The sequence below is a fragment of the Rhynchophorus ferrugineus genome, unplaced genomic scaffold, assembly GCF_030347505.1.
Source record: "Rhynchophorus ferrugineus isolate W39M unplaced genomic scaffold, kcgeb_rfMv2 rfM30, whole genome shotgun sequence".
Taxonomy (NCBI): Eukaryota; Metazoa; Arthropoda; class Insecta; order Coleoptera; family Curculionidae; genus Rhynchophorus; species Rhynchophorus ferrugineus.
The window spans coordinates 994,788-1,016,076 of NW_027472609.1; the positions used below are offsets into that span (position 1 = coordinate 994,788).

Sequence of the window (21,289 nt, forward strand, 5' to 3'; positions counted from 1 at the left end):
CGCAGATAACCTAAAAAATAGAAAAAACATAAATACACTGCTGATATCCTGGTGGGAAAATAACTAGCAAGAAAATAAAATAAAACAAAGGTAGTTAAACAACATCAAAACATATTGACGGCGTCACTTCACCGTCCCACGGAGTGGTAATCTCAGTGGACTTCATGCCTTACAAAATCAAAACACAAGGGTCATCTAATTAATCAATTCCGAATAAGAAAAGGCGGATAAAGATGATATCTAAACTCACCCTGAAATAATACCAAATATTCATACAAAAGTACAATCCTAGTCTGGTGGTATTCAATCGTCAAGCACAAGCAAATTTCCTAGTGACACAGATGGTGTCCGACAAAATCTCCAAGTGGTGTGAGGGGGTAAAACAAACAAGTCGTAGGTCGCCAAATCACACAAGATCGGTCTAATCCATAAGAAAACCTAAAAACACAACAATAATAAAATAAAATAAACAAAACGTATAAACAGAACGAAGACATAACCTCCCATGCGGGTACGTCAATTCTCCTGAATGAGAGACGAAAACAATATCCAACAACATAAATTACGGGTAATTCTAATTTAATTAATAAAAGGAAAAGATAGTAATCAAAACGGGAATATAAGAAATAATCTACAAAATCTACAAATTAATTGCGAAAATATTAACTAGAGAAAGAGAACAACAAGCGGCGCGCGACATCTAGCATGAACTTAAGCAATCAAAGGATAGGAATTTCAAAAGTGGAAAACCGTAAAATTGTCAACAATATCTTTAAAAAAATATTTTAAAAATTATATTATATTCTACTCTAAATTAATGAAATAAATTTAATTTTTTTTATAACATCTTTATTAGCTACGCTTAGTACAATCTTAATTGTTATTATTATTACAATTAATTTATTACTACTTTTCCTATGTGCTTGGATTAATTAGCAAGCAAGACGAGTGCGAGAAAATATATCAGTATGTATTCCTCAATTATAAAATTACAATTATTTATTAATTATTAACTTATAGCTATAGTTTACACTAATAATACACACTAAATGTTCACACAAGTTCGTATGGTTTTGTTCGTTTCAATCTCTTGACATCCTGTGCGCTGTCCAGCAGTTGTATTGCTTCCACGTTAGAATGATTTAGTAATCTTCCTTCGCGTTTCAAGGCGAAATCCTGCACAACTTCGCAAATCCATTTGATTTCCAGGTCATCGTGCAGTTCTTCATTGGTTACATAGCGATAGGCATTGGTAATCAATCGAAGAATCTTGTTTTGACAGCGCTGTATGACTAACTGATTTGAATTTTTAGTGCAACCCCATATTTGCACCCCATAGGTCCAAATTGGCTTTATAATTGTATTATAGATCAACCTCTTTGATTTTAGATCAAGTTGAGAGTATCTTCCGACTAACCAGTATAGTTGTTTTATTTTGGTTCTAATGTGTTTTGCTTTTTTTCTAACGTGATGCTTCCAATTTAATCTACCGTCAAGATGATTTCGCCTTAATGCAAAATTAACGTGGATAGATTTGGAGCTATTAAGTTGAATTTTCCAATCTTTTGTCCATTTGTAGATTTTGTTGACTGCCACTTGCACTTTTTCTATTGCCCTAGGCAGAGATATATCTTTTGCCATAATAACTGTGTCATCAGCAAAGGTTCCAATAAGTGTTTCTTTTGTTGTTGGAATGTCAGCAGTGCAGAGCAGATACAGGAGAGGGCCTAAGACGCTACCTTGTGGAACTCCAGCCGAGATATTTTTAAATGTCGAGAACACCATTTCGTGCGATACTCTAAATTTTCTTCCGAATAAATATGACTCCAGCAATTGACAATAGTTACGCGGTAACAATTTGCTCATCTTACAGATTAATCCCAAATGCCAAACCCGATCAAAAGCTTGTGAGACATCCAGGAATATTGCAGGGCAGTATTTCTTTTCTTCAAACGCTCTTTCAATAGACGCAGTTACTCTGTGCACTTGATCGATAGTTGAATGGTGATTTCGAAAACCAAACTGGAAATCTGGTATTGTTACCAAGTGTTTAACACGTTTATATATCAGCTTCTCAAATAGCTTTGATATAGCATGTAGTAGCGAAATAGGCCTGTAAGATTCGACTTGTTCTGCAGGTTTGTCAGGTTTTTTGAGCATAATTATTTGTGCAACTTTAAAGCATTCCGGGACATGCTTCAGCTTTAAACAGGCATTAAATATATATATCAACATGATGATTGCTTTTCGTGGCAGTTCTTTCAATAATCCAGGTGAAATGTCATCTATACCAGGTGCTTTTTAGGATTGAGGTTATCAATTTCAGTGGCAACTTCCAGTGGAGAAATTAGATTTAGATCTACATCGGGTTGATAAATAGGAGATGTATCCATGGTAGATTATATATCATTAGGCCGAAAAATGTTAGCTAAATATTCTGCGAACAATTCTGCTTTTTCATTGTCGCGTCGAACCCATTCATTTCGATCATTTTTAATAGGCGGTACTCGAATAATTGGTCTTTTAAATCTTCGAGTTGCTTTCCATAGCGAATAATCTTTGTCTGCTTGTGGGCTTAATTCACTTAAATAGTTTTGAAAGCAATTCTGTTTATATTCTTTGATCTTTTGATTTGTCTGATTACTAATTCTATTAAACGTGGTTTTGTCAGCAGCATTTCTGGTCCTGTGCCATACTCTTCTAGCTTTTCGTATTTCTTTTATCATTTCTCTAATTTCGAGGGGGTAAAGTACTTCATATTCTGATTTCTCTCTTGCAATTGGGGTAGCATCTTTTGCAGCTAACCGAATTTGTTCAGTTATATGTTTGGTTTGTTGCTCAAGATCATCTATAGTTTTAAGTCTTACTTTTAAACTGATTTGTTCCTGCAGTATTAATCTGAATTTGTCCCAGTCAGTATATTTGTTGGTAAGATTAGGCTTTTTTGCTTTTCTTAGTATTGTCGCGCCCAGTGTTAACAATACTGGAGTGTGATCAGATGTTAGATCGCACAAGCTTTCTGTACTAATTTGATTTAATGAGATGCCTTTTGTAATGTAGAAATCCAGCAGGTCTGGGACTTTATTACTGTCTGTGGGCCAGTAAGTGGGTTCGCGCCCTGAATGATAATTACAATTTGTAAGGTTAATGACTTCGAGTAATTCGTTTCCTTTTCCAGGTATTATTATTCGTGAACCCCAAGCTGTATGTTTAACATTAAAGTCTCCACCAATAATAAACCGTGGGCCTAATTTTGAAAAGATATCTTTATATTGTTGTTGTGTCATTTTATGTCTCGGTGGACAATATATAGCGCCAATATTTATTTCAGCCCCGTTTTTTTCGATACTAATTATCGTAGCTTGTATTTCTTCATTTTTTATCTCTTCTTGTTAGAAATGTTGTATATTTTGTTTAATTATTAAAGCTGTTCCGCCTCGAGCTCGTTCACTGGGGTGTAGTGTCCAGTAAGCATCATAACCCCGTATTTTAATGTAGTTTTTTTTAGAAAAATGTGTTTCCGATATGAGAGCTATATCTATTTTCCACCCTGTCTGCTAACTGACTGAATTTCTGTCTCATTTCGGTCTGGAATTCTTTGAGCAATTTCATCATGTCGACGATAGTTGGCTCGTTGGCCGCAGCAGAGTTTTTGACTTTGTCAATTTATCTTAAGCGTTGTTCTGCTGTAATTTTCTTTGGCTGGAGTTCTTTTTTTTTTGATATACTGCACATCCTTTATAATTGGCAGGGTGACCTTTTTCATTGCACAACACGCATGTCGCTACACTATTGCGTTGTTTTCTGCACTGAGTTGTGTGATGTTTACCGGCACATTTCACACATCTTGGTTCCCTACTGCAAACATTTTTAGTGTGTCCAAGATTTTGACAGTTTGTGCATTGTGGTATATTATTACTTTTCTTCGGAGGTTCCACTTTTATCCTACAGTCTAGTAAATAATTTATGTCGTATATATTTTTATTATTTTCCTTTTGTGTCATGTCTACATAGAACAACGGAAAAGTTTTAATTTGTTTTTCGCCATTTACATTTGTTGTCTTTTTCGCTATAGGCGTGACGGTCACTACTTCGTGCCCGCAAGCCCGCAATTCCGATTTAATATCGTCCTGATCTGTTGTGGACGGTAATCCTCTAATGACTACTCTATACCACTTATCACTTTTTAACTGATAAGTGTGATATTCGAGTTTATTGAATGAATTGTTTTTCTTCATCTCAATGAGATGCTTTTTTACATTCCTATAGTCTGTTTCATTGTTAAGGGTTACGTTAATATCATTGTTAGACAAAGCTTTAAACTGCACTCGGTCAGAGGCTACTCCTTTTATTTCTGATCTAAATAAATTAAAATTGCCAACATTGCTTACCTTGATCGGAGGGGGCAGAGGGATTTTGTTTTCTTGCTTCTTTTTTTTAATATTTATACCACTTTTTGCGATTGGCGATGGCGTCATCTGAGACTTCTTCCTCTTTTTATCCTTCTTGTTTGTTACTTCGGTCCAGTCAGACTGTTCCCCTACCTCTAATACTAGTTCGTCTTCATCCGTGTAGTAGTCTTCTGCATAATTAGTATACCCTTTTGGTGTATCTTGCGTGTGACCTTGCAGTTGCAAACGGATATCAGCCATATCCTTAGATAATTGCAACAGTTGTTGGTTCAGACGCTCATTATTCATTCTTAATTCCTTGTTTTCTTTCAATAATATATTCAAATCCATGTTGTTGTCCATGATGTTATAATTAAATGTTTTTTTCACTAACTTCCACTTTTTCCCTTTTCTGGAAAACGTAGAACGTCTTTTGTTTGAGAGTTTGAGTCTTTTATTTCCTTCACGTTGGGTTGGCCGTTTCACCCTATACTGTACCTGGGAGTTCTTTGAAACCGTTAACAGAAATTGACCGTAAAGAATATATAGATATATTTTTATTTGATATTTACGGAGACTCGTTTTCGGGAAAGAAAAAACACGTCTTGACTCTATGAAGGTCGGGACCGAACTGAATTTTAATATAAATTAAATGATAGACTTTGAACAAGACATCTGACTGAGCAAGTTAGGCTCGTAACCAACAGATATTGTCTAAAATATAAGACATATCGATTCATCTCCACAGACAGAAACCGCGTCGCGAATATTTTAATGAAAATGGACATAGTAACAGAAAAGGTGCTGAAAGCCAAATCCGCAGTCGTGATGCCAAATACTATATAAGTCCAGAGCATCACGAATGCGGAAGCAATGGTGGAGGAGATGATAAACAGAAAATTGGGACAAATACAGCACGAAACAGATAAGAGAATACAAAAAATAGAATCCCTATTGCAAGAGAGTATTCTCCAGCAGTCCTCGCCAGGCCAGTGATGATGGATGTAAGCACGCAGACCGACATCAGCAGAAGAATCGAGATGACTACCGTGGAGTTACAGACCGAAAGTACATCCAATACGATATGTACGTACAATGAGGTCGCGGCGACAAAAAAGAATAATGAAAATAAAACACTGTCGAAGCCACAAAAAGCCCAGTCAAAGGCATCGAAATCCACCACACCTAATCTAGAATGCCAAAATCGGAAACAGATTAATAATATATACGAAATTAAAATCAGAAAGGGAAAAGCAAGTGGCGCGGAGACATTAGCCGCCATCAGAGGCAAGCTAACCCGTAAAGAGTTAGCAGGAGATGGCCTGAAACACGTAAGAGTACACAGACATGGACTGGTATCACTGATCTGTAAAGACCAGAAACAAAAGAAAGACCTGATACAAAAAATAAGCTCTGTACATGGTATCAAAATCGATAATAGTGAAAAACGTCCCAAATTCAGAATCCCAGGGGTATCCAGGGAGATCACAGACGAACAAATAATAGAAGATCTGGCTGATCAAAACGAAGAGAATATGAACATCATCCAAGAAGAAAGAAAAAAGACTGACAACAACGAAGAACCAGAAGAAATCATCAAGGTAGTAAAGAAATATATATGCAAAAACCCAGAAAGAAACAACGTTATAATCGAAACAATTCCCAGCATATACAGAGCAGTGTTAAAAAGGGCAAAGTCTTTGTAGGGTACTTGAGACAATTCGTTGATGATTTCAACGCAATTCTACTATGCTATAAATGCAGCAGATTCGGGCACAAGCAGATACATTGTAGAAGCGCACAGTGTTGTTATATATGTGCAGAACCGCACGGGGGAAGGGACTGCAAGAGTAGCACCACGAATTGTGCGAACTGCAAAAGAGCAGGAGCACCGGAGGTAAACTCCAACAATAGAGTAAATGATAGAACCTGTCCAATATACAAGAAAAGAAAAGAAGAAGCCATCGAAGAAATGAAACAGAAATGGCTCTAAAAATCCTATAGAGAAACATCGAAAAATGCATCCAGGCCAGCACGCTCATGAGAGCGAAAGCCGACAAAGAAAAATACGACATAATCTTGGTGCGAGAACCAGCAACAAGAACTAAGAAATGTCGGGACCGGACAAAGTCATAGACAAACTATTAGACTGCGATTTAGTAATCACCAACGCATACGCGCATCAGACAGGAGACAACATAAATTGCTTAGAAGAAAAAGAAGAACAATGGCAGAAATACCAGAAGAAATGGATAGTAGCTGGTGATTTTAATGCCAAGCACGCTTTATGTTTATTGTATAACAACAAAGGTTCAAATCTGATAATCTAGACCATATCATACCGACTGGAATTAGTGCAGAATGAACAAATAGCTCCCACCTTTATCAGTAGTAGGGGAAACAGCAACATTGATGAGTGACGAGAAGTGAACGTGATCAACTGGACGGTACAAAAACCTGAAGAGACACTAAGCGACCACAAACACATCCTCTTCGAAATAGAGGGTAAACCCCAGAGAAATAAGACATCGAAGAAAAAGTTTGATTATCACGGGACCAGCTGGCAAAGAGTCACTGACGGGTTGCTAGTCGCGAGCATAGAAATAAGGGCGACGATGCAAATAGACGAAATTGAAAAACAAGCGGAGCAAATGCAAGCAGCTTTCAAGAAATCTACTAAACTGTTAAAGACAACCACCAACCACCAATAAAACAAGACAACGAATGATGGGATGGAGAACGCCAACAGAAGAAATTGGAACTTAGAAGAAAAGCCGATTCGATCAGACGAGAAGACGGGGATAAGACCGACCTCGTGATTCACTCACTCCCTATGGAGTAATGAAGCGAGCATTCAAGAAGCTTGTCAAAGAAAAGAAGAAGAAGCATGTAGAAGAAATAATTATAAATAGAAAACACATTCGACATTGAACCATGGCATAGAGTCTGGAAAATAATAAAGACTCTAGGAGTCAGCAGGGGGAAAATAGTTGAAATAATGGAAGATGCCCAACCGGGCAAAATGTATAACCTGGAGAAAGGAAAGGTAGAAAAATATCATCCAAAACAAGAGGAGGAAGAAAAAGAACAACTTGTAACGATCATGACAAGGGTCACCAATGGAGAATGGAGCAAACAAGAAGAAGACGAAGAAGAAATACAAGAAGCTGAACTAGACTGGGTCATAATGAACTTAAAAAACAACAGGTAATCAGCAACAAAATCGAGTTCGGAATAGAGAAGGGGTGCCCACAAGGGTCGAGCATAGACCCGAATCTATGGTTGATTAATATCAACTCCTGGTTCGATAAGATAGCTGATATTGACACACAACAGACACATGTGAGAGCACAAACGTTCGCCGACGACTAAATCATCGCAATCAGCCATCGAACACCTACTGAAATTAAAGAAGAATGGAACAAATGCTGGCGCAAATGCTTAGAATGGAAAGAATATTCAAGAGCACATTGCAATATAGAAAAATCGGAAGCTATGATATATCCAAAGGAGATCCCCTTTACGATGGAAGAATTGAAGAAAAGAAGAAATGACCGCAAGAGATAAATCCCAATAGTACCCAGAAGGACCAGATTTCCGAAGGTAATTGGGAGTAATATTGGATAAAACAAAAATATACATTAACCATCTGAATGCGATTAAAGAAAAGGTCGAAACCGTCGCCGCCAAAACGGCGGGACCCATAAGCAGGAAGTACGGAATTAAGGTAAGGGACATAATTAAAAATGTATACGAGAGAGTCGTAAAGCCAGCCATATTATAAGGGTCCGAGAAATGGGGACGGTACGTAAATAAAGTACACACTCAGAGGAAGCTAAACGCGATTCAAAGATACGCCCCAATACTAATCACCGGCGCGTTTAAAACAGCACCGACGAGCGCGCTACAAGTAATCGCAGGAGTAGTTCCTCTACCAATAGAAGCCGAAGCAAGAGCATGAGCGGCAGAAAAATGCGGTTATACACCAGGCCCGCCAAGGCCGGAGTAAAAATACATGTGCTGGCCATGAGAAATACTGTGGATTCGTTGGGGACCGAGCAGTACGAGATAGGAAGACACATAGCGAAGGTATGGATGGATGCTAATGTGAAGCAGGAAAAAGCAGGAGCGACGGGACGGAGGAAGAGGCATGCATCGGGCTAGAAGAAAATGGAATTAACAGAGAGTAGCTGAATTTCTAGCCGTACAAGAAGCCATAAGAATACTAGAAGAAAAACATGGCGATATGCATGCCGTCAACACTTACAAGCACTGCAAAACAGTAGGGTTTGAAAGTTTAGAGCTAAACCGAAAAGTATTGCAATTGATAACAAACCATGGAAACATGGAAGCATACATCAAGAGATTCAGACTGGAAATCACGGAGGAAGTATGCGGATGCAGCCAAGATCAAAAAGATAGTCATCATAAATGAATGCACAAACGCCGAAAGGTTGAGCGCCAGAGATCTTTATAAAATTCCGAATGATCAGATGGAAATGAGAAATGCACTCAACAAAACAAACAAGAAGAAAATTGAAATATTGAATGATTGGGCAAACAAAGTTATTAATGAAGAAGAAAATATCGCTGAAGTCCAGCAATCCCAGAACTGACAACTGATAATAACAAAAACAACAAGAAGAAATCACTAATATAAACCCTCATTATTAATTAAACCAATAAAGCACAATACGAATAATAGCTATGTCAAGATAACTCTCTATACATATAAGAGATGCCCCTTGAGAAACATAGAGATAGGCACAGACAATTCCACAATCCCACAAATAGACATTCAAAATGATTAATATTAGGCATACTATTATTAGATGTTAGCGCTACTGCATGCAACTATTACATAGTTTTTTAAGTCAAAATAATGGTTACTATAATAAAAGCATCATTAAGTAATTAATATAATAATAATAAGCAAGAAAAAAAAGCCAAATTATAGGAACCATTAAACAATTAAAATAAGCTGACCATCCGGAACGACGAGCATGGGAGAATATGCTTCAATCATGTAAAATGGCATGGAGAAGATCGAGAGGTGCTGATGGTTTGCTTTAGTTTGAGCAATAGCACTACAGATCCGCACCTTCATCACATACACAATCATAGGAGTCTCGTTTTGTCGCCCAACCTACCTAAAAATAAAGAGAATAAGTAAATGGGGTTAAGGACTGCTCAAATTGACAAATAATATCAAAATCCATGAAGAAATACAAATTTTCTAATTTACCAAATGAGATGGCATAAATTCATATCATCTCATATCGTCAAGGTCGTATCTATCTTCGCAAAATAACCTCCTAAAAACCTTTGTATAAAACACAATCATCTAAAACAATCATTCAAAGGACAGAGACACACCTCATAAAACAAGACAAATAACACTCATCTTATGGTGTAGAAAACTAGCAAATTCATAGTATCAATAGTCCCAAAATGCTTTCCACCACTAGGACACAATCAATTCCATCAACTCTACCAAAGAATCCCTAACCTAAAACATAAAAAATCATAAATAAACTGTTGATATCCCTATGGGAGGATGATTGGCAATAAAAGTAGTTGAACAATATGAAACACATTCACGAAGTTACTGCACCGACCCACGGGGTTGTAATCTCAATAGACCTCATACCTTGCAAATCAAAACATGCAAATCAAAGTCATCTAATTAATAAATTTTCGAACAGATAAGTCTAATAAAAACAAATATAATATTCAACATACCCGAAAGTACCCAAGCAAAAGTAAAATCCTAATCTGATAGCGTTTAATCATCGAGTACAGAAGGGCTGCATGGTGCCACGGATAGCTTCGGATATATCATCTCCAAATAAATCACGGTCAGTTCTGGCAAAGAATCTGGACGCAGATAATCTAAAAAATAGAAAAAACATAAATACACTGCTGATATCCTGGTGGGAAAATAACTAGCAAGAAAATAAAATAAAACAAAGGTAGTTAAACAACATCAAAACATATTTACGGCGTCACTTCACCGTCCCACGGAGTGGTAATCTCAGTGGACTTCATGCCTTACAAAATCAAAACACAAGGGTCATCTAATTAATCAATTCCGAATAAGAAAAGGCGGATAAAGATGATATCTAAACTCACCCTGAAATAATACCAAATATTCATAAAAAAAGTACAATCCTAGTCTGGTGGTATTCAATCGTCAAGCACAAGCAAATTTCCTAGTGACACAGATGGTGTCCGACAAAATCTCCAAGTGGTGTGAGGAGGTAAAACAAACAAGTCGTAGGTCGCCAAATCACACAAGATCGGCCTAATCCATAAGAAAACCTAAAAACACAACAATAATAAAATAAAATAAACAAAACGTATAAACAGAACGAAGACATAACCTCCCATGCGGGTATGTCAATCCTCCTGAATGGGAGACGAAAACAATATCCAACAACATAAATTACGGGTAATTCTAATTTAATTAATAAAAGGAAAAGATAGTAATCAAAACGGGAATATAAGAAATAATCTACAAAATCTACAAATTAATTGCGAAAATATTAACTAGAGAAAGAGAACAACAAGCGGCGCGCGACATCTAGCATGAACTTAAGCAATCAAAGGATAGGAATTTCAAAAGTGGAAAACCGTAAAATTGTCAACAATATCTTTAAAAAAATATTTTAAAAATTATATTATATTCTACTCTAAATTAATGAAATAAATTTAATTTTTTTTATAACATCTTTATTAGCTACGCTTAGTACAATCTTAATTGTTATTATTATTACAATTAATTTATTACTACTTTTCCTATGTGCTTGGATTAATTAGCAAGCAAGACGAGTGCGAGAAAATATATCAGTATGTATTCCTCAATTATAAAATTACAATTATTTATTAATTATTAACTTATAGCTATAGTTTACACTAATAATACACACTAAATGTTCACACAAGTTCGTATGGTTTTGTTCGTTTCAATCTCTTGACATCCTGTGCGCTGTCCAGCAGTTGTATTGCTTCCACGTTAGAATGATTTAGTAATCTTCCTTCGCGTTTCAAGGCGAAATCCTGCACAACTTCGCAAATCCATTTGATTTCCAGGTCATCGTGCAGTTCTTCATTGGTTACATAGCGATAGGCATTGGTAATCAATCGAAGAATCTTGTTTTGACAGCGCTGTATGACTAACTGATTTGAATTTTTAGTGCAACCCCATATTTGCACCCCATAGGTCCAAATTGGCTTTATAATTGTATTATAGATCAACCTCTTTGATTTTAGATCAAGTTGAGAGTATCTTCCGACTAACCAGTATAGTTGTTTTATTTTGGTTCTAATGTGTTTTGCTTTTTGTCTAACGTGATGCTTCCAATTTAATCTACCGTCAAGATGATTTCGCCTTAATGCAAAATTAACGTGGATAGATTTGGAGCTATTAAGTTGAATTTTCCAATCTTTTGTCCATTTGTAGATTTTGTTGACTGCCACTTGCACTTTTTCTATTGCCCTAGGCAGAGATATATCTTTTGCCATAATAACTGTGTCATCAGCAAAGGTTCCAAGAAGTGTTTCTTTTGTTGTTGGAATGTCAGCAGTGTAAAGCAGATACAGGAGAGGTCCTAAGACGCTACCTTGTGGAACTCCAGCCGAGATATTTTTAAATGTCGAGAACGCCATTTCGTGCGATACTCTAAATTTTCTTCCGAATAAATATGACTCCAGCAATTGACAATAGTTACGCGGTAACAATTTGCTCATCTTACAGATTAACCAAAATGCCAAACCCGATCAAAAGCTTGTGAGGCATCCAGGAATATTGCAGGGCAGTATTTCTTTTCTTCAAACGCTCTTTCAATAGCCGCAGTTACTCTGTGCACTTGATCGATAGTTGAATGGTGATGTCGAAAACCAAACTGGAAATCTGGTATTGTTACCAAGTGTTTAACACGTTTATATATCAGCTTCTCAAATAGCTTTGATATTGCAGGTAGTAGCGAAACAGGCCTGTAAGATTCGACTTGTCGACTTGCAGGTTTGTCAGGTTTTTTGAGCATAATTATTTGTGCAACTTTAAAGCATTCCGGGACATGCTTCAGCCTTAAACAGGCATTAAATATATATGTCAACATGATGATTGCTTTTCGTGGCAGTTCTTTCAATAATCCAGGTGAAATGTCATCAATACCAGGTGCCTTTTTAGGATTGAGGTTATCAATTTCAGTGGCAACTTCCAGTGGAGAAATTAGATTTAGATCTACATCGGGTTGATAAATAGGAGATGTATCCATGGTAGATTATATATCATTTGGCCGAAAAATGTTAGCTAAATATTCTGCGAACAATTCAGCTTTTTCATTGTCGCGTCGAACCCATTCATTTCGATTATTTTTAATAGGCGGTACTCGAATAATTGGTCTTTTAAATCTTCGAGTTGCTTTCCATAGCGAATAATCTTTGTCTGCTTGTGGGCTTAATTCACTTAAATACTTTTGAAAGCAATTCTGTTTATATTCTTTGATCTTTTGATTTGTCTGATTACTAATTCTATTAAACGTGGTTTTGTCAGCAGCATTTCTGGTCCTGTGCCATACTCTTCTAGCTTTTCGTCTTTCTTTTATCATTTCTCTAATTTCGAGGGGGTAAAGTACTTCATATTCTGATTTCTCTCTTGCAATTGGGGTAGCATCTTTTGCAGCTGACCGAATTTGTTTCGGTTATATGTTTGGTTTGTTGCTCAAGATCATCTATAGTTTTAAGTCTTACTTTTGAACTGATTTGTTCCTGCATTATTAATCTGAATTTGTCCCAGTCAGTATATTTGTTGGTAAGATTAGGCTTTTTTGCTTTTCTTAGGATTGTCGCGCCCAGTGTTAACAATACTGGAGTGTGATCAGATGTTAGATCGCACAAGCTTTCTGTACTAATATGATTTAATGAGATGCCTTTTGTAATGTAGAAATCCAGCAGGTCTGGGACTTTATTACTGTCTGTGGGCCAGTAAGTGGGTTCGCGCCCTGAATGATAATTACAATTTGTAAGGTTAATGGCTTCGAGTAATTCGTTTCCTTTTCCAGGTGTTATTATTCGTGAACCCCAAGCAGTATGTTTAACATTAAAGTCTCCACCAATAATAAACCGTGGGCCTAATTTTGAAAAGATATCTTTATATTGTTGTTGTGTCATTTTATGTCTCGGTGGACGATATATAGCGCCAATATTTATTTCAGCCCCGTTTTTTTCGATACTAATTATCGTAGCTTGTATTTCTTCATTTTTTATCTCTTCTTGTTCGAAATGTTGTATATTTTGTTTAATTATTAAAGCTGTTCCGCCTCGAGCTCGTTCACTGGGGTGTAGTGTCCAGTAAGCATCATAACCCCGTATTTTAATTTAGTTTTTTTTAGAAAAATGTGTTTCCGATATGAGAGCTATATCTATGTTATATGTTTTTAAGAATAATTCTAGTTCCCGGACTCTTTGATTTAGTCCGTTTGCGTTCCAAGTTATAATTCTTAAAAAAGAATTACTCATTTTGATTTCTCTTCAGCTTGTTTTGGGTAGATTTCCCCAATTCGGATTTCTCCAATTTTTCCACCCTGTCTGCTAACTGACTGAATTTCTGTCTCATTTCGGTCTGGAATTCTTTGAGCAATTTCATCATGTCGACGATAGTTGGCTCGTTGGCCGCAGCGTTCTGCGGTTTCGTATCAATTTGTTTATCATTTGATATTTTGACGTTTATATTTTTGACCGATGGTCTTACGGTTACATAGGTTTTTTTATTTTCAACGGTAGATGTTGTTTCAGAGTTTTTGACTTTGTCAATTTGTCTTAAGCGTTGTTCTGCTGTAATTTTCTTTGGCTGGAGTCCTTTTTTTTTTATATACTGCACATCCTTTATAATTGGCAGGGTGACCTTTTTCATTGCACAACACGCATGTCGCTACACTATTGCGTTGTTTTCTGTACTGAGTTGTGTGATGTTTACCGGCACATTTCACACATCTTGGTTCCCTACTGCAAAAATTTTAGTGTGTCCAAGATTTTGACAGTTTGTGCATTGTGGTATATTTTTATCCTACAGTCTAGTAAATAATTTATGTCGTATATATTTTTATTATTTTCCTTTTGTGTCATGTCTACATAGAACAACGGAAAAGTTTTAATTTGTTTTTCTACTTCGTGCCCGCAAGCCCGTAATTCCGATTTAATATCGTCCTGATCTGTTGTGGACGGTAATCCTCTAATGACTACTCTATACCACTTATCACTTTTTAACTGATAAGTGTGATATTCGAGTTTATTGAATGAATTGTTTTTCTTCATCTCAATGAGATGCTTTTTTACATTCCTATAGTCTGTTTCATTGTTAAGGGTTACGTTAATATCATTGTTAGACAAAGCTTTAAACTGCACTCGGTCAGAGACTACTCCCTTTATTTCTGATCTAAATAAATTAAAATTGCCAACATTGCTTACCTTGATCGGAGGGGTCAGAGGGATTTTGTTTTCTTGCTTCTTTTTTTTAATATTTATACCAGTTTTTGCGATTGGCGATGGCGTCATCTGAGACTTCTTCCTCTCTTTATCCTTCTTGTTTGTTACTTCGGTCCAGTCAGACTGTTCCCCTACCTCTAATGCTAGTTCGTCTTCATCCGTGTAGTAGTCTTCTGCATAATTAGTATGCCTTTTTGGTGTATCTTGCGTGTGACCTTGCAGTTGCAAACGGATAGCAGCCATATCCTTAGATAATTGCAACAGTTGATGGTTCAGACGCTCATTATTCATTCTTAATTCCTTGTTTTCTTTCAATAATATATTCAAATACATGTTGTTGTCCATGATGTTATAATTAAATGTTTTTTTCAGTAACTTTCACTTTTTCCCTTTTCTGAAAAACGTAGAACGTCTTTTGTTTGAGAGTTTGAGTCTTTTATTTCCTTCACTTTGGGTTGGCCGTTTCACCGTATCCCGTACCTGGGAGTTCTTTCAAACCGTTAACAGAAATTGAACGTAAAAAATATATAGATATATTTTTATTTGATATTTACGGAGACTCGTTTTCGGGAAAGAAAAAACACGTCTTGACTCTATGAAGGTCGGGACCGAACTGAATTTTAATATAAATTAAATGATAGACTTTGAACAAGACATCTGACTGAGCAAGTTAGGCTCGTAACCAACAGATATTGTCTAAAATATAAGACATATCGATTCATCTCCACAGACAGAAACCGGGTCGCGAATATTTTAATGAAAATGGACATAGTAACAGAAAAGGTGCTGAAAGCCAAATCCGCAGTCGTGATGCCAAATACTATATAAGTCCAGAGCATCACGAATGCGGAAGCAATGGTGGAGGAGATGATAAACAGAAAATTGGGACAAATACAGCATGAAACAGATAAGAGAATACAAAAAATAGAATCCCTATTGCAAGAGAGTATTCTCCAGCAGTCCTCGCCAGGCCAGTGATGATGGATGTAAGCACGCAGACCGACATCAGCAGAAGAATCGAGATGTCTACCGTGGAGTTACAGACCGAAAGTACATCCAATACGATCTGTACGTACAATCAGGTTGCGGCGACAAAAAAGAATAATGAAAATAAAACACTGTCGAAGCCACAAAAAGCCCAGTCAAAGGCATCGAAATCCACCAGACCTAATCTAGAATGGCAAAATCCGAAACAGATTAATAATATATACGAAATTAAAATCAGAGAGGAAAAAGCAAGTGGAGCGGAGACATTAGCCGCCATCAGAGGCAAGCTAACCCGTAAAGAGTTAGCAGGAGATGGCCTTAAACACGTAAGAGTACACAGACATGGACTGGTATCACTGATCTGTAAAGACCAGAAACAAAAGAAAGACCTGATACAAAAAATAAGCTCTGTACATGGTATCAAAATCGATAATAGTGAAAAACGTCCCAAATTCAGAATCACAGGGGTATCCAGGGAGATCACAGACGAACAAATAATAGAAGATCTGGCTGATCAAAACGAAGAGAATATGAACATCATCCAAGAAGAAAGAAAAAAGACTGACAACAACGAAAAACCAGAAGAAATCATCAAGCTAGTAAAGAAATATATACGCAAAAACCCAGAAAGAAACAATGTTATAATAGAAACAATTCCCAGCATATACAGAGCAGTGTTAAAAAGGGCAAAGTCTTTGTAGGGTGCTTGAGACAATTCGTTGATGATTTCAACGCAATTCTACTATGCTATAAATGCAGCAGATTCGGGCACAAGCAGATACATTGTAGAAGCGCACAGTGTTGTTATATATGTGCAGAACCGCACGGGGGAAGGGACTGCAAGAGTAGCACCACGAAATGTGCGAACTGCAAATGAGCTGGAGCACCGGAGGTAAACTCCAACAATAGAGTAAATCATAGAACCTGTCCAATATACAAGAAAAGAAAAGAAGAAGCCATCGAAGAAATGAAACAGAAATGGCTCTAAAAATCCTACAGATAAACATCGAAAAAGGCATCCACGCCAGCACGCTCATGAGAGCGAAAGCCGACAAAGAAAAATACGACATAATCTTGGTGCGAGAACCAGCAACAAGAACTAAGAAATGTCGGGACCGGACAAAGTCATAGTCAAACTATTAGACTACGATTTATTAATCACCAACGTATACGCGCATCAGACAGGAGACAACATAAATTGCTTAGAAGAAAAAGAAGAACAATGGCAGAAATACCAGAAGAAATGGATAGTAGCTGGTGATTTTAATGCCAAGCACACTTTATGTTTATTGTATAACAACAAAGGTTCAAATCTGATAATCTAGACCATATCATACCGACTGGAATTAGTGCAGAATGAACAAACAGCTCCCACCTTTATCAGTAGTAGGGGAAACAGCAACATTGATGAGTGACGAGAAGTGAACGTGATCAATTCGACGGTACAAGAAAGTGAAGAGACACTAAGCGACCACAAACACATCCTCTTCGAAATAGAGGGTAAACACCAGAGAAATAAGACATCGAAGAAAAAGTTTGATTATCACGGGACCAGCTGGCAAAGAGTCACTGACGGGTTGCTAGTCGCGAGCACAGAAATGAGGGCGACGATGCAAATAGACGAAATTGAAAAACAAGCGGAGCAAATGCAAACAGCTTTCAAGAAATCTACTAAACTGTTAAAAACAACCACCTTCATAATCAAACAAGACAACAAATGATGGGATGGAGAACGCCAACAGAAGAAATTGGAACTTAGAACAAAAGCCGATTCGATCAGACGAGAAGACGGGGATAAGACCGACCTCGTGATTCCCTCACTCCCTATGGAGTATGAAGCGAGCATTCAAGAAGCTTGTCAAAGAAAAGAAGAAGCATGTAGAAGAAATAATTATAAATAGAAAACACATTCGACATTGAACCATGGCATAGAGTCTGGAAAATAATAAAGACTCTAGGAGTTAGCAGGGGGAAAATAGTTGAAATAATGGAAGATGCCGAACCGGGCAATATGTATAACCTGGAGAAAGAAAAGGTAGAACAATATCATCCAAAACAAGAGGAGGAAGAAAAAGAACAACTTGTAAGGATCATGACAAGGGTCACCAATGGAGAATGGAGCAAACAAGAAGAAGACGAAGAAGAAATACAAGAAGGTGAACTAGACTGGGTCATAATGAACTTAAAAAACAACAGGTAATCAGCAACAAAATCGAGTTCGGAATGGAGAAGGGGTGCCCACAAGGGTCGAGCATAGGCCCGACTCTATGGTTGATTAATATCAACTCCTGGTTCGATAAGATAGCTGATATTGTCACACAACAGACACATGTGAGAGCACAAACGTTCGCCGACGACCAAATCATCGCAATCAGCCATCGAATACCTACTGAAATTAAAGAAGAATGGAACAAATTCTGGCGCAAATGCTTAGAATGGAAAGAATATTCAAGAGCACATTACAATATAGAAAAATCGGAAGCTATGATATATCCAAAGGAGATCCCCTTTACGATGGAAGAATTGAAGAAAAGAAGAAATGACCGCAAGAGATAAATCCCAGTAGTACCCAGGAGGACCAGATTTCCGAAGATAGGAATAACTCCTAAAGACCAAATGAGGTAATTGGGAGTAATATTGGATATGACAAAAATATACATTAACCATCTGAATGCGATTAAAGAAAAGGTCGAAACCGTCGTCGCCAAAACGGCGGTACCCATAAGCAGGAAGTACGGAAATAAGTTAAGGGACATAATGAAGAATGTATACGAGAGAGTCGTAAAGCCAGCCATATTATAAGGGTCCGAGAAATGGGGACAGTAAGTAAATAAAGTACACACTCAGAGGAAGCTAAACGCGATTCAAAGATACGCCCTAATATTAATCACCGGCGCGTTTAAAACAGCACCGACGAGCGCGCTACAAGTAATCGCAGGAGTAGTTCCTCTACCAATAGAAGCCGAAGCAAGAGCATGAGCAGCAGAAAAATGCGGTGATCCACCAGGCCCGCCAAGGCTGGAGTAAAAATACATGTGCTGGCCATGAGAAAAACCGTGGATTCGTTGGGGACCGAGCAGTACGAGATAGGAAGACACATAGCGAAGGTATGGATGGATGCTAATGTGAAGCAGGAAAAAGCAGGAGCGACGGGACGGAGGAAGAAGCATGCATCAGGCTAGAAGAAAATGGAATTAACAGAGAGTAGCTGAATTTCTAGCCGTACAAGAAGCCATAAGAATACTAGAAGAAAAACATGGCGATATGCATGCCGTCATCAAAACAGATAGCAGAGCGACTATCTGGCAGCTGGAGAACGACGAGACAAAGATCAGACCGGTAGCCGAAGTACAGAAGGTACTGCGAGAGCGAGCAGCCAGGGGTATCAAAAGGAAATATCATGGGAAAAAAGGCTTACCTCAACGGAATCAACAAAAGTCGACCAAACAGCCAAGGCTGCCACTGAGAAGAATCAAACAGACAAGAAACGAAAACAAGAAATGGACTCTACGAAAATGGCAAAGATACTGAGACCAATGCTCCAACGGCCGCAACACTTACAAGCACTGCAAAACAGTAGGGTTTGAAAGTTTAGAGCTAAACCGAAAAGCAGTGCAACTGATAACAAACCATGGAAACATGGAAGCATACATCAAGAGATTCAGACTGGAAATCACGGAAGGAGTATGCGGATGCAGCCAAGATCAAGAAGATAGTCATCATAAATGAATGCACAAACGCCGAAAGGTTGATCGCCAGAGATCTTTATAAAATTCCGAATGATCAGATGGAAATGAGAAATGCACTCAACAAAACAAACAAGAAGAAAATTGAAATATTGAATGATTGGGCAAACAAAGTTATTAATGAAGAAGAAAATATCGCTGAAGTCCAGCAATCCCAGAACTAACAACTGATAATAACAAAAACAACAAGAAGAAATCAGTAATATAAACCCTCATTATTAATTAAACCAATAAAGCACTATATGAATAATAGCTATGTCAAGATAACTCTCTATACATATAAGAGACGCCCCTTGAGAAACATAGATATAGGCACAGACAATTCCACAATCCCACAAATAGACATTCAAAATGATTAATATTAGGCATACTATTATTAGATGTTAGCGCTACTGCATGCAACTATTACATAGTTTTTTAAGTCAAAATAATGGTTGCTATAATAAAAGCATCATTAAGTAATTAATATAATAATAATAAGCAAGAAAAAAAAGCCAAATTATAGGAACCATTAAACAATTAAAATAAGCTGACCATCCGGAACGACGAGCATGGGAGAATATGCTTCAATCATGTAAAATGGCATGGAGAAGATCGAGAGGTGCTGATGGTTTGCTTTAGTGTGAGCAATAGCACTACAGGTCCGCACCTTCATCACATACACAATAATAGGAGTCTCGTTTTGTCGCCCAACCTACCTAAAAATAAAGAGAATAAGTAAATGGGGTTAAGGACTGCTCAAATAGACAAATAATATCAAAATCCATGAAGAAATACAAATTTTCTAATTTACCAAATGAGATGGCATAAATTCATATCATCTCATATCGTCAAGGTCGTATCTATCTTCGCAAAATAACCTCCTAAAAACCTTTGTATAAAACACAATCATCTAAAACAATCATTCAAAGGACAGAGACACACCTCATAAAACAAGACAAATAACACTCATCTTATGGTGTAGAAAACTAGCAAATTCATAGTATCAATAGTCCCAAAATGCTTTCCACCACTAGGACACAATCAATTCCATCAACTCTACCAAAGAATCCCTAACCTAAAACATAAAAAATCATAAATAAACTGTTGATATCCCTATGGGAGGATGATTGGCAATAAAAGTAGTTGAACAATATGAAACACATTCACGAAGTTACTGCACCGACCCACGGGGTTGTAATCTCAATAGACCTCATACCTTGCAAATCAAAACATGCAAATCAAAGTCATCTAATTAATAAATTTTCGAACAGATAAGTCTAATAAAAACAAATATAATATTCAACATACCCGAAAGTACTCAAGCAAAAGTAAAATCCTAATCTGATAGCGTTTAATCATCGAGTACAGAAGGGCTGCATGGTGCCACGGATAGCTTCGGATATATCATCTCCAAATAAATCACGGTCAATTCTGCCAAAGAATCTGGACGCAGATAACCTAAAAAATAGAAAAAACATAAATACACTGCTGATATCCTGGTGGGAAAATAACTAGCAAGAAAATAAAATAAAACAAAGGTAGTTAAACAACATCAAAACATATTTACGGCGTCACTTCACCGTCCCACGGAGTGGTAATCTCAGTGGACTTCATGCCTTACAAAATCAAAACACAAGGGTCATCTAATTAATCAATTCCGAATAAGAAAAGGCGGATAAAAATGATATCTAAACT

The 21,289-nt window shown here is 37.2% G+C and overlaps 2 long non-coding RNA genes across 4 annotated transcripts in view; one reads left to right on the forward strand and one right to left on the reverse strand.

Annotated features, from left to right (window-relative positions):
• Nucleotides 1-215: 215 nt before the first annotated feature.
• On the reverse strand, nt 216-10,190 carry LOC143205903 (uncharacterized). 3 transcript variants are annotated; one of them, XR_013007979.1, is made up of 3 exons: nt 9,768-9,844; nt 9,493-9,537; nt 308-438 (listed from the first exon to the last, which is right to left on the reverse strand). It is a non-coding gene; the product is annotated as an uncharacterized LOC143205903 (long non-coding RNA). The 3 variants fall into 3 exon arrangements; XR_013007978.1 differs by lacking the exons at nt 9,493-9,537; nt 9,768-9,844 and adding an exon at nt 10,134-10,190 and having other exon boundaries at nt 216-438; XR_013007980.1 differs by lacking the exon at nt 308-438 and having other exon boundaries at nt 9,432-9,541; nt 9,768-9,873.
• Nucleotides 10,191-18,724: 8,534 nt separating this feature from the next.
• LOC143205902 (uncharacterized) overlaps nt 18,725-21,289 on the forward strand; it is a 30,015-nt gene continuing 27,450 nt past the window's right edge. The window contains exon 1 of the long non-coding RNA XR_013007977.1: nt 18,725-18,806. This is a non-coding gene — a long non-coding RNA (uncharacterized LOC143205902). The remainder of the gene's footprint in view (nt 18,807-21,289) is intronic.